We start from the raw sequence: 14,985 nt of genomic DNA, 5'->3' as shown, positions 1-14,985 counted from the left end.
ACTTTCTTATTTACCCTTAACCCAATCCCTTGGTGAAAAAAACCTATTATTAATTATCGGCTCGCTATCCCTAGCCTTCCCTAGTAACCAATAATGCAATGTGATCGGAAGCAACTACAATTGACCGGCCGTCCTACCCCTATCCCTAGGTGATATTGGCATAATCAAGGAATTTCCCACCAGTTCATGACATTACCGTACGTCCCCATATCAATAAAGACAAACATCTTTTACTGAATGAGTTAAACAATAAAAGCATTGAGCACAGATGAGAACCCAACAATTGATAAATAAGTATATGACAAGCATATTAAATAAAGAAGAATTTGAATATATGAGAGTTTCAAAAGATTACATTGTTCCCCAACAACAAAGGGTTTAGTTCACCATAATCATGGTGAAACTAGATGAAAATAATGAAAGAATGGAAGAAATTACCCTAAACTTGGTTGAATGGAGCCTAAGCATCCAAGGAACCTCCTCCAAGGTGTGGAATAGCTCTGGACGTTTCTCTCTGCCCAAAAAATCTCCTTCTAATTCGCACTGGGGCTATATATAAGCTCAAAAAGATAACATATAGATTACAGAAAGATTTACATAATCTAGCTAAACAAAAAAGACAATCGCCCAGGCGCCTAATTTTACCGCTCAACGGTTAGTTTTGCCGCTGAGCAGTTTCCCTCTAATCGCTTTAAGCGCTCAGCGGACCATTCTGGCGTTCAGCGGCTTGCTTGACCCTTCTTTTCATCATTTTTCTCCTTCTTTCATGGGTCTAAGTCCACCTTACTTCACTTCCATTTTTATCTCATCTAAAAACCCTGCAAAACAAGCATAATATCTCTAAACCCAACTTTTGACTCTCACAAGACTCAACTAAGTGTTTTACTTGATTTAAAGCCCATTCTAAGCCATAAAGGGTGTGTTTTACTATCAAATTTAAGTATGAAAATAACGATTTTTAAACGTTATCATGAAGCCTAAGAGGGTGGTGGAAAGCATATACTTGCCCGGGGAAGCTCTAAGAGAGTGGTGGGAAGTGGTGTACTTGCCGGTAGAGCCTTCTAGAGAGTGGTGGGTGATGTCAGTGTGTAAGGGTGTGGTAATGAGTGCAGGGATAAAGAAAATCAAACACTGATTTTTATACTGGTTCGGCCAACAATGCCTATAATGGTTATGGTTTTTACAACAAGGTATTTATAGAAGCCACACGCAAAAATATAAATCTCCTCTCTAACCCAAAACCTAAATATAGCTGCACAACAAAACCAGAATTGCAACAAGAATCCCTTCTTCTACAATCTGAACCCACGTCGAACAATCCTCAACGTGTAACCAACACTCTTCATAGGATGCCAAGCCTATCACAGCAGACTTCATAGGTTGCCAAGCCTTCAATAAACGTAGCAGTCTTTATAGGATGCCAAGCCTTCAGAGATCAATCACGAAGCACCTTCATCGTGCAGATAATGATCAAGCAGTCAGCACAATTGCCTTCTCCCTTTGAATATATTTCAAAATAGATCATCACCGTCTTCTTGGAGAATTCTTGGAGCTGTTAACACAGAAAATTCAATCTGAAACAAGAAATGAAAATGTCAGATCATCAAAAGTCTCTGAACAACTCGTGTTCAGCCAATTTATAGTTTTTTGTTAGACAGATTGTTTCTCAATCGAATAGCCTACTAATCCAGTCTACTGTATTAAAACAGTTATAACAGACAGTCAACACATAGGTTCTCAGTCAACAAAAACAACACACATTTGTTACAGTTGACCAAGTCATCAATGCTTAACTAACTTTTATTATAGTCGTTGGAGCGCGTAAGCATAACAGAATTCCAAACAAATCAGTAATACAGTCGAATATGCTCTATACAATGTCGACTGACACATGAAAAAACACATTGAAATTCTTTTCAACTCAAAACGTCACAAAGCACTGATGTTCAAAATCTGTACAAAGGTTTTAGAATAGTCGAATCCATTTCAGGTGTACTCGACTGGACTAGAACTTTGTCACACAATTATAAGTTCATAAAGGTGCTTGTGATCTTTCACTTCCAGAAATGTGAAATAAAATGTTTTCAATCATCCAGTTTATATTGCACATTTCTATACAAGCATGTTCCACATATATATCACTCAATCAATCATAGAAACATACAACACAGTACATCAAATCATGTTAAGCAGATATGACAACTATTCAGAATATAAACATGTAATGCAGCAACATGTGTAATGTTATTAAGCATTGTGTTGTCATCATCAAAAACCAGATTGATATAGAGTTTGTGTTGTCAACAATCTCAACACCAACTCCTTGGTACTTGAACTCCTCTTTCAAATCATTCTAATATCCTACAAAATCAAGGGAACTAGTGGTAGAAATCATCAAGTATAACCTCAACTCACTTATTCAAAAAAGTAACCTAAAAACAAGAGTTTAAGCAAGTTTCTAAGTCAAATAGAGTTGATTTAATATCAAAATTGAATCACAGATAACGGTCAAATCAATAGTTATCACAACCCCAAACTTGAAACTTTGCTTGTCCTCAAGAAAAACAAAATGTAACTTAGCCTAAACAAAACAGCAACACTACAATGGTTTAACACACCAAAAAGCATTTTCTTCTAAGACAGGTAAATTACTCAAGTCTGTCTATCACAGAAATACCAGTCAAGATGTCATGGTGCCTTAGCCAATCAAGCTTCAACTATGGTGCTCACATACCCAAAGAATATACAACAGATGCAAAAGCCTTATGAATGATTAACAACCAAGAACGAATGTTATCCTATAATGCATGGAACTATTCCACACCAAAAATAGTGTTTCACTCACGCTCAAAGGTGTATAGTGAGGTAACTCATTCACTCTATTATCACAATGTCACATAAATCAACTTTGCCTTTCATTTAAACAACATCAAACACATTCACAAGCAAGTTATCATCACAAGGACTTTTCAAGGCTTGTAACGTGGCTAGGGTAAGAAGAAAATTGGTTTTTCTAGACAACAAAATCCTTGAGTTATGAGAGTAAACAATTCATAATTTCATCATTTTAATCATCAATCTCTCTTTCTCCTTCACTTGAGAAACCATTCCCAACTTAATCCCAACTTTTCATTCATTGAGCTCATTTATTCATCTTTTCCTTCTTCTTTTTTCTTTTCTTTTCTTTTGCTTTGCTCAATGCTTTTTTTCTTTTCTTTTTTTCATTCTTTTTACAATTTCCCAACAACCCCAAACTTGAACCATTCTCCATTACCATACATACATACTCAACTCTACTCAAGGAAAGGATTTCAAAAGGTTTTTCCCATATGCAGCTCAAGGTTCAAAGGATAGAACGAACATTATTCTTTGTTGGGTTACAATATTGGCATTGGCTTATTTGGGAGAAGAACAAATGGCCTTGATCATTTGCAACAAGCAAGCAAGTGGTTCAATCATAGAAACTTAGGCAACACCAATTATGATTCCAAAGTAATAGCATTCAATCAAAAAAAACTCTTGAGTCCAACCTCTCACAGGCTAACTCAAGTTCCACAATTTTGATAAACATCTTGCCCAGCATATTAACTACAATTTAAAATCATGCATCTACCTTGAACAATTATAAGCAACCACCTGTGTAAGACCCGTATAAAATAAAATCTTTTATTTTATTTTATATATATTTTATTAATATTGTTGTTTATTTTAAAATTTCGAAAATTCTTAAAGTTGTAGTTAAATATTAATGTTTGCAGTGTTATTTCAGCGAAAAGGAAATGGTGCAAGGTTGCAATGATGATTCCCTTAGCTTCATTTTATTTTTCTGATTGGAGGAGAAGTGGACCCCACTGACGTGAGAGAGGAGAGAGAATTAGTGAGATGGTTTTAAGAGTAGAGAGAATTAGTGGGTATTTAATTTTAGTTGGTGGCAGAAAGTAATATGATTGGTTACATGGTTTTATTTTTTTTCTTGTACGTGTTTCTAGGGAAGAAGAATGAGATTTTTGGTCTTCTTCATAGGATAGGATTGTGAGAAGTGGGGGGAGGCCACGGTTAGTTCGTTGCAGGACCGTAGATTCTTTTATACTTCTAGAGAGAAATATTTTTTTCCCTTCATTCTTTATTTCAAAAAAGGGACTAAATGGGTATCTTTAGTATCCTTTAATGCTCAGTTTTTCACCCTTAAATATTAGGGTTATTTTAGGAAGGGAAAGAGGGTTAGTAAAGGAAATTTGGGTATGTTAATAAATCAAATATATTTAAAGTATTGGGAAGTCTTTTTCGGGCCAGTTTTGAATGTGGTGAGTGGAGGTTTTCTGGTATTCTTTTAGGTTAAATACGAGGAAGACTAAAGAGTGTGGGAAGGAAAGAGAAGAGGGAGGTCCTGGTTGCTATCACCGAAGAAAGAATACCTTCAGGCCTTGCTAGAAACCAAAGGACCATTAGCAACTCTCTAGAAAACCAGGTAAGCGGACTAACCTGAAATTTTGTGTGGTTGCTTGGAGTGTTGAGCATAGTTGTATGGGTTGGTTGTTGTTATGTATGTATGTTCTTTATGTTTTATCTGAATGAGCTACGTAGGGTTTCAAAGAGAGAAACTATGAGAGTTCTTGATTTCTATACCGGGAGAAAACAAGAGAGGAAGAGTTTATTTTGAAATTAGGAAGTAAGGGAAGAAACCTGAGAAATATTTTGTGAAAATATGATGTTGTATTTGTAAATCTGGGTGTTTATTTCTGTTTCGGAGTTGTTTGCTACAAGATAACTGGTGTATATTATGATGTTATGAATATTTGCTTATGGTTGGATATATATGTATGTCGCATACAACGTTTTATTTTTAATGATTAAGATACAGGGAGTTTTTGTCATTGAAGAATTTCACAGGTTATAAAATATAGTTCAACTATTTGTGCTTGATAGATTTAATTCGGTAAAAAGTTTAGGAGTGATATTAGTTGTAGCAGGGAGTAAGTTTTGAAAATGGAGGTCTGGTAATGAGTTCGTGCAGTGAGATTTAGGATTGAAAGAAAGTAAATTTAGAACTTTTATGTACATGAAATTTAAAGTTATATTTGTTTTTAGATAATATTGAAACGCATATAAGGTCTTGGTGGTTTTATGAATTAGGAGGATAAGTCAACCATACATAATAGTTTAAAGTATTAAAATGATGAATATAATAATGTTTTGTTTAAATATAATATGTTAGGTGTAGTTGGTCTATTAAAGTGTTTATATATATTTAAAGTAAATGAAATTCTTTTAGTATATTAACGGTGGTTCAGTGATTAAATTGGAAAAGAGATAGGCACGTGAAATTTAATTGAACATGGATTAGGAAAAATAGAAACCTTAAATGTGAAGGATTGAAATATAGGTTTTATCTCATAACAGAGAAGAAAAGAGAAAGTTAGCCTTGTGCTCGACGGTCTTGGGAACGCGTTTTACGAGAGGGAAAAGGGCTTATTTTATTCCTTATGCATTCCTTAAAACATTTATAGGTTGACTTGTAATTATTTTGATAATTACTTTATTACTATTTCGCGAGTGTTTATCACGTATTGGTTTGTCATTTGTTTATGGGATCATAATATTATTTACTTTATGCGGAAATCGAGTTTATGCTTGTGATGCCCGGTGAAGTTCCTGAAAGAGTGGTGGAAGTAGCACTGGTACTTGCCCGGTGAAGCTCTCTGAGAATAGAGTGGTCGGGGGTGTATACTTGTCCGGTGAAACCCAAGAGGGTGGTGGAAAACATATACTTGCCCGGGGAAGCTCTAAGAGAGTGGTGGGAAGTGGTGTACTTGGCGATGAAGCCTTTCAGAGAGTTGTGGGAGATGTCAGTGTGTAAAGGTGTGGTAAAGTGTACTGGCCAGTGAAGCTCTTTGAGAGAGTTGTGGGGGGTGACACTTAACCTTAAAGTTGTATGTAAGTAACTGGTAGTGATTCAAAATATGTGGTGAATGGTTTCAACAAATTAAGTATGAGTTTGTCAGTGGCCGAGTGAGTCTGGGCGTGATTTGGCTACTGTGATAAATAATTATATGATAATATGCTGGTGACTTGGAATTCTACTAGTGCGGGTGATAATGATTTATTGTACTGTGTCAGGTGAAGATGAGTAAGATAAGGATTATATGCATTATTTGATAATCTTATTCTAAATTGATTTTTAATATTTATGTATATGTATATGACTGGTTTCTGTTAGCTCACCCTTGCATGTTTGTGATTGTGGTTTCCACCTGCAATGATCGTACTTGTACGGGAGTAGATGTTGTTATAGATGTAGCTAAGGTGCAGTTGAGTGGTGAGTACATGGGAGAACTATGGGGATTTTCACTTCAAAGCTAATAGTTTTGTAATGACATTTTATGAATGGTTTGTAGTTATATTTGATATATGAAATTTTTTTATTCGATTACAATAAATAGAAGTATTTATTTAATTTGTACTTCGAAATAGTATTAGAATTAAATTTTTAAAAAAATTTGTAAACCCGTGACATCCCAAAATTTGGGGTGTTACAACTTGTCTATGCTTAAAAGCTAAACCAATCATTATCTCAGCATCAATCAATACAATAAAGCAAGCACAAGACAATATTATTCATCACACAATTCATCACATCATCAAACCATCGCAGTACTATTCATTTAAACCAAGTACATCAACAAGCTAAAACTTAAAAACAAAATGAAGTTGAAAAATGCATAAAAATAAAGGGAACAAAAAATCATGTTCTAGTAGCATCCTAGCATCCATCAGTGGATGTTATCCTCTGAATCATCAGCTCCTATTGTCATCTGAGTCCTCATCATCATCCTCATCGTCGTCCTCATCTTCCTCTTCATCTTCATCATCATCCTCATCCTCCTCATCTTGATCATCTTCCTCCATGGTCGCAGCTCCAAACGTTCCAGAACCTCCACTAGGCTGAGCCTGATCACTAGGCCATACAACATAGGCTAAGAAATCATCCTGAGACATAAATAAGCAAGATCGATAGAACACAACATAAGATTGTGATATGGTCTAGTTAAAAAAGCTTTGGTGAATGGAAAATAACAAAAAAAATTATTTATTTGTAAAAAGGTGCCTTGCTTAGAAAGTATTCTAGTCAAGGTAAACTTTTAATTTCTTCTATAACACAAAAGAACAAGGTGATATGGAAGTTCCGAGATCATGGCTCCAACTTTGTTATAAGAAAAATTTCTGTTCAAAATTTAAATGATCATAATAAACAGGATTGGCAATTCAATTCCCGAGGATCGTCATACAATATAACATGTACTATACAATATAGAATTGTGATGAAAGCCTTGTGGATCATTAATTATAGGTGATCCATTCAAGTTAACTCGACAAGACTGCGAAAACACCTATTCCTTATAACTAGTCCAACATTTCCTAGGTCAGAACTTGAATAAGAAACTTCCAAAGACAACCAAATGTTGGTGACACATAATTTGTAGATGCGCTGTCACAATTCGGTGCACAGGTGCCAGAAACTAATCTTTTGTTCGAAGTTATATTGATTATTGGCCATAAAGGTACACCTTAAAGTGTTTCTGATTTGATTTGATTCAACTCATTGGGAATGCAAGGTGATCAAGCATCTATTATTGGGGGTGCTATAAACTTTGTGAAGGAGCTTGAGCAGAGGCCGCAATTTCTTGTTGCTCAGAAAGAGAAAGAGGGGAAACCTGATGTACCCTTTTTCTGAGTTTTTCTTATTTCCTTAGTACTCAAGACGTGCCAGTGGTGGCTGTGATAACTCTGCATCCATGAGTGACCAAAAGGGCGAGGTTCAGTCTGGCATTGCTGACATAGAAATGACAATGGTAGAGAGCCATGCAAATCTCAAAATAAGATCCAATAAACAACCAAAGCAGCCTTTGAAAATAGTATCTAGTTTGCATGGCATGTCCTCTATTCTCTCAATGTCAAGCTTTGTGCTACCTAATTTCACTTTCAAAGTGAAAGCAATGTTGTAAAAAAAATTATGATATGTGATACATGTCTCTGTAAGTGCTGATGTTTTAAAAATGTTGTTGAAGGTTGAAGAAGATTGCAAGCTGGGATTAGTGGACGAGATAGTTGCATTTGTATACCAAATGCTGAACAGAATCCAACAAGAGTGAAGTAGTGAATTAAGATATGAAGTTGAGCTAATTTAGCCCAATTTTTTTAACCTGATAAAGACCTTGTCATATTTGTTTCTTCTTTGCTTTATATTTTGTTTTGAAGTTGTATCTAATTATTGCAACAATTGTTCAATTGTTGTTAAGCTACTAAAGCACCTTCATCGATGTGGGGTCCTTGGAGGAAGTTTTTGGTTTATTCCTTCTCACATTGTCTTTTTTTCTTTTTCTTTGTAGCTAGTTCTATTTTATTATCCTTCTCTCTTTCTTCTCTCTATACTTTGGGTGGAGAAGATAGTAGTGTATTATGCTTCAGACATAAGTGCTTGGTCAATTCTGCTACCTTCGTTTAATAGTTGTAGGCCCATCTTAATCTCATTCACAACCCAATTTGTCAAGTTCAATAACAGAATTTCTCTATGCAACTTTGAATAAAAGAGATAGATAGTCAAAGATTTTACCAGATTCACTCCATTTTTCCATTTTTTTGTCACATCCGTTTCTATATGTTCAAGATTTCTCATATGTAAAGATAAAACAGATTCATCTTTCAAATTTATTATCGTAATATTTATTATGCAGTGATAACGGTCTAAAAACCATTATTTGTATACTTGAAATTGATATCAAATCATACCTTTTATAGCTTAGAATGATCTTAGAATCATGCAAAACACTTTAGTTTGGTTTCAAGAGAGTCAAAGGTAGTTATAGAGATATTATATTTGTTTTTACATTGTTTTGGCAGGATTTGATGAGAATTGAAGGATGGAAGTGAAGAAAGGAGGACTTAGACCCAAGAAAGGATGAGAAAAGATACAAAAGAAGAGTAAGGTGCATCGCTCAACGCCAATTCCAACATTGAGCGCCAGCTTCGAGGAGGAAGCCACTATTTTACGCCTGAGCGTCCTGCGATTCTGAAACTCACCGCTGAGCGCCAAGATCCACCACTGAGCTCCTGCGATTATGGAGGCTATCGTTGATCGGTACTATTTTACGCCTGAGCGTCCTGCGATTCTGAAACTCACCGTTGAGCGCCAAGATCCACCACTGAGCTCCTGCGATTATGGAGGCTATCGTTGATCGGTCAAATGAGCGTTGAGTGCCTAAGTGATGGCCTGGGCCGAAATTCTGTTATTTTTCTGCGTTATAAATAGACCCAGTGTGACCCTTAGGGTAATCTTTTGGCAGTGGAAGACATCAAAGCACCTTATACACTCTTTGGAGGCAACTTTTTGGATGCGGGAGCTCCAAATTACCAAATCTAGGGTTTACTCTTTCATTTTTTCCATTAATTCCATCTAGTTTCACCATGTCTATGGTGAACTAAACCCTTTGTTGTTGGGGAACAATGTAATCCTTTTGAAACTCTTTTATATTGAAATTCTTATTTTATTCATATGCTTGTATTATCAATTGTTTGGGTTTTCTTCTCTGAGGTTAATGCATACATCGTTTAACTCATTCGGTATTATGATATTTGATTTTGTCGATATGGGAACGTACGGGAAAATCTAGAACTGATAAGAATTCTCTTGATTATGAAATACTACCTAGGAATAGGAGTAGGACAGTCAATTACTTTAAGCTTTTAAAATTAATGCATTAGTAGTTACTAGGAAGACTAGGAATGGTAAACTAGTAATTGGTAATAGACTCTCTTCATTGACGAATCAGGTTTAGAGTAATTTAGAAAGTTGCATGACATTGATAATAAAGCGAATTTAATATGAATAGTAGATATAAGAGGGTGGATAAGGATGAAATTGTAAACCCCAACAACTCCATTCATTCATATCTTTTATTTGTCAATTGATTCAATTTACATTTGCATGTTTAGATTTAGTTTTGTCATGCGGTAACCACCGTTGAAGCGGGTTCTCTAGATAATGGTGGTAGGTGGTGGTGTTAAGGTTGTCTGCAATAGCAATATTCGTCACCGTTAAGGATTCACACGTCTAAAAAAAAAAAAATGATGTCACGTACCGTTAATTTGAAAATCATAAGCATTAGAGTTTCTCAATGTAAGAGATTAAAAGTGAAGCAAACTTTAGAAATTAAAAAAATGTTTAGAAATTAAAAAAAAAAGTTTGATAATTGAGAAATTAAAAATATATTTAATCTTTTTTAAAATATGTTTTTAATTTTTTTTGTTTTTTTGAAAACAATGATAAAGAAGATAATGCTGATTCAAGAAATTTTGGAAAATTAAGTGAAATTGAATAAATTGATAAAATTTAATTATTATTAATCATTTATTAAAAAAAAAACATTTCGCTTCAGTGAGTTTTTTTGAACTACATCAGTTCTCATTTCCTACTATTGAGAAAAAAACTCTCATTTGTGTCATCTGAACCGTTTGAGCAAGACAACTCCAAAATATAAAATTATTACTATATTTCTCTTAATGAAATCTTTACTTCACACTTCAACATTCATCACTCGAATATCTTTATAACACTCAGCAATGCACTTATTTACCACACACAAGTTCTAGAAACATAAGATAAATTCCAAACAACAATTTTATAACATAGTTATATGATCTCATTAAATCTTATATTTACTATAAAAATTCAAAATTTAAACATCATATTATTACTCAAACATAGCCTACTCTGAAAAAGAGAACTACATTAGTTTCTCTTACTTATTTTAGATTTTAGATATAATTATGACTTGTACTTAAATAAAGTTCTAATAAAAAGTTAATGCATAGTTTCTTTTCTTTTATTTTATCTATTAAAATTGTACTATAGTTTATAGAATGTGTAAAGCATAGCTAGACTTGGAGCGACCCCTTTCATCAAGTAATTGAAAGTGGATTTTTGATAAATTTAATTCAATGTCATTGTCGTATCAAGGAGTAATCATTGCAGAATCACTTATTAAGCCGACATGGTGTCTTTCGGAAAGTGCTTTTTGGAAGGTTACTATATAAATAAAAGACCAAACATGGCTTCCATGAGACCTACGATAATCGTTATCCTTATATTTTTCTATTTAATAACTCAAGACACAGGCATTTAAGGGTAGATTGAATAATAACTTGGTGCTCAATTTGTTTGAATAAAGCTTTTAATAAAGACTTTAGAAAGGAAAAGGAAAATGGAAAATTAAGAATACTTTTTATATTTTTATAAACTAAAACTAATGTATATAAAATTTAAAATTACAAATAATATATATATATATATATATATATATATATATATATATATATAAATTTGCTAAATTAAAATGTATCAAATTTTGGTTTGATAAAAATATCTTAATATATTAAAAATTTTAAATTTTAAGATTAAAAATATTTAAATAATTTTTAATTTTTTTTCATTTTAAATTAAAAATAAAAATTATTAAAATAATCATGTTTAAAATATGTCTTTTTTATGAATAAAGAATTTTTTATTAACTAAAATTTGATGACTTTAATAGGTTTTATATATATATATATATATATATATATATATATATATATATATATATATATATATGGGATTTGCTAACTTGCGTACGCCTATTTTTCAGTTGGTACATTTTAACAATGTGTACCGAATTTCAGTAGACAAAAATACCCTTATATGTCATGAATTCTAAGTTTTAGGGTTAAGGGTATTTTAATAATTTTCATTCTCAAAATTAAAAAAATAAAAAAAGAAACCCCAAACCCTTACCCACCTCTTTCATTCCTCTCAACCCTTTCTCTTTCATCTCTTTCACTCCATCATCCCTACTCTAGCCCGAATTGAAATTTTCATTCTCAAAACTAAAAAAAGAAACCCCAAACCCTTATTTACCTCCTTCATTCCTCTCAACCCTCTCTCCTTCATCTCTCTCCCTCAAACATTTTCTTTTCTTTGTCATCTCTGCACTAGCCCCAACTAAAAAAACACTCATTATTAAACAATTTACTTTTGTAAAGAGTTGAGTCATTGACATATTCACCTTTCGAAAAAAGTTCATTCATAATCTCTTTATTTTCATTATCTTCACGGTATATATTACAGCCGAAGGGCACAACTTGCTCCAAGACTTATGAGCATCATTCCTTTACATCCTGAGACTACTACGTAACATTGCTCTGTGGCCATTTAATTTTTTTTTGGTAGAAATTCATTAACTTGTTTTCCTTTACTAAAGAAAAAACAAATCAAAATACAATAAAATTCTCAACGATAACATCAAACAATAAAAATTCTAAATCTTGAAATTTTATTTAAAATTATATAAAGAAAAAAATTAGGTGCTTTAATTTTTTTATTTATGTAAGTATTTTTTTTCTCTAACCATTTTATTTAATATTTAATAATGAGTGTTTTTTTAGTTGGGGCTACTGCAGAGATAAGAGGAATGAAGGAGGTGAACAAGGGTTTGAGTTTTTTTTTTTTAGTTTTGAAAATGAAAATTATTAAAATAAGGCAAGTGTTTCTGATTTTTTTCAATTGAAGCTAGAGTAGGGATGACAGAGAAAATGTTAGAGTGAAAGAGATGAAAGAGAAAGGGTTGAGAGGAATGAGAGAGGTGGGTAAGGGTTTCGGGGGTTTCTTTTTTTATTTTTTTAATTTTGAGAATGAAAATTAATAAAATATCCTTAACCTTACAACTTATAATTCATGATATAAGGGTATTTTTGTCTACTGAAACTCGGTACACATTATTAAAATGTACCAACTGAAAAACAGGCGTACGTAAGTTAGCAAACCCATATATATATATATATATATATATATATATATATATATATATTAATATTAAAAGAGATGGTTTTTTTTTTCAATTATACACTTTTAATTTTTATTTTTAAATTTAAATATAATTTATGATAAAAAAAACTATTTTTTTTAGTTATATCATTTTACAATTGTTTTTTAAATCAAATAATTACTCATTATAAAATAATTATTTATACTATTTTAAATTTAAATAATTACTCATAATAAAAAATTGTTTATACAATATTATTTATAATATATTTTATTGTTAACTAAAATTTATTTTATTTATAACTATATCTAAAATTAGATATATCTTTTGTTTTTTCAATTTTATCCTTTTAATTACTACTTCTAAAATTTAAATAATTTTTATATAATTATAAATGCGTACACTTTTAAAAATTGATTTATGCATAAAATATTTTTAAAATTTCTTCTTTTTCTCTTCTAAAAGCTTTTATCAATAAATTATTTTATCCTTTTCTACGTAGAAAATATTATGTTAAATGTGTATTTAAGTTGAAGGATTTATTTCCTTGAAAAATAAGTGAATAAAATACGAAGATAAAGAATTTTATTTTTATTTAAAGAGTGTTAATTGGATGAGATATTTTAATTTAAATCAAGGACAAATCTTCTTACTTTTTCATTGTATACATGTGTTCATTAATCATATTTATGTGTTTGAAACTTTCTTTTACAGTACATTTTCCTAAAAGACTCCTTTGCTGTACATTGGTCAATCACTTATCATTGCAAAATGAATAAATAAATATATGTAATCGAAAAAAAATATATATTAGGTCATTACGTTATCCTCGTTAAAATATCATATGCATTCGTAGTGTAAATCAGCCTATCGTTGGATTAGTTTTGAAATTTTATATTATTCTAAAAGCTAAAAATAATTTTTAATTGGTTATTAATATAACTACTTTACATGAAGAATTTACATAATAAATAAATATTATATAGATATTACAGGTTTATTATAATGGTATGATAATTGCAAACAATTCTTTGAAATATGTTGAGTCATATGGTCAACATATAATATTATCAACTTTTCTATAAGTTGAAATTATTTAATATTTGATAATGTGACAAGAGACAAATAGTGAAAGTGAAATTTTTTTGTATTAATTATTTACACCGTGATTTTAGGGAGGGAAAAGCTAAAAAAATGTATCAGATTTCACACACAATTATGTATGAAACTTCATCACAAAATTGGAAAGGAGAACACTTTAAACACTTTTTTTTCTTCTTTTCTTTATCACCTTCATTTTATGATTAAGACTCTTTGGAATTGAACCAAATAAACCATTCCATTAATTCCCTGCAAATTTATGGAAAAAAATTATATTAAAAAAAACTTATATTATTTTGGAGGGTAAAAAGCAATAAAACAGTTTTTTTACCCACATCAAAGTAGAATGAAAAATAATAAGCAAATATAGATGCCTACAAAATTTAGCATTAACCTTTACACTAATATTTTTGAAAGAATATGATTAGAATATGTAATGTCTAATCTAATATGGGATTTAAAGAAAAAAATTATGTAAATTTTTTTTATAAAATATAGTAATAATATGAATGGAAGAAGGATAATTACTCAATAATTGAACTTTTGTGATCAAGAGATTTAAAAAAACATATATAATGAAAAAGACAATAAATAAATAAATAAAAGAGTTTGGATTAAAAAAGAAATTAATATGTATAATACTTATAGTTTAAAAATAATGAGATTTAATTATTTCAATATTAAAAGATTTTAATATATATAATTTTGTTTTGAAAGATTTTTATATTATAAATTACATCATTTTTCTAGACAAAACTTCTTTAAAGTTATGTGATTTTCTTTTAGGGTTTTCTTTCTTTTTTTTCTCCTAATTTGAAATCAGAAATTGTTAGGATGATCTTAGACGAGTTTTTCACTTTCATTCGATAGAGTAAATTAATTTTTTATTCTCTTTTTAGTCTATTTTGTCTTTCTTTGCATTCAAACCATATGGGATTTCATGTTATCTTTAAGAGTCTCAACTCATAAATGATTTTAATGATGTGTTTTGGTGGTGTTTTTGTTGTCCATAAGAGCATATAAAACT

General features: G+C 31.3%; 1 pseudogene; it reads left to right on the top strand.

Moving 5' to 3' along the window:
* Positions 1-7,606: 7,606 nt before the first annotated feature.
* Positions 7,607-8,210, top strand: LOC106779652 (annotated as a pseudogene).
* Positions 8,211-14,985: the final 6,775 nt, after the last annotated feature.

The sequence above is a fragment of the Vigna radiata genome, unplaced genomic scaffold, assembly GCF_000741045.1.
Source record: "Vigna radiata var. radiata cultivar VC1973A unplaced genomic scaffold, Vradiata_ver6 scaffold_165, whole genome shotgun sequence".
Classification (NCBI taxonomy): Eukaryota; Viridiplantae; Streptophyta; class Magnoliopsida; order Fabales; family Fabaceae; genus Vigna; species Vigna radiata.
Note: the sequence above shows the minus strand (reverse complement) of the source record. Positions and strands in the feature narration are given on the sequence as shown.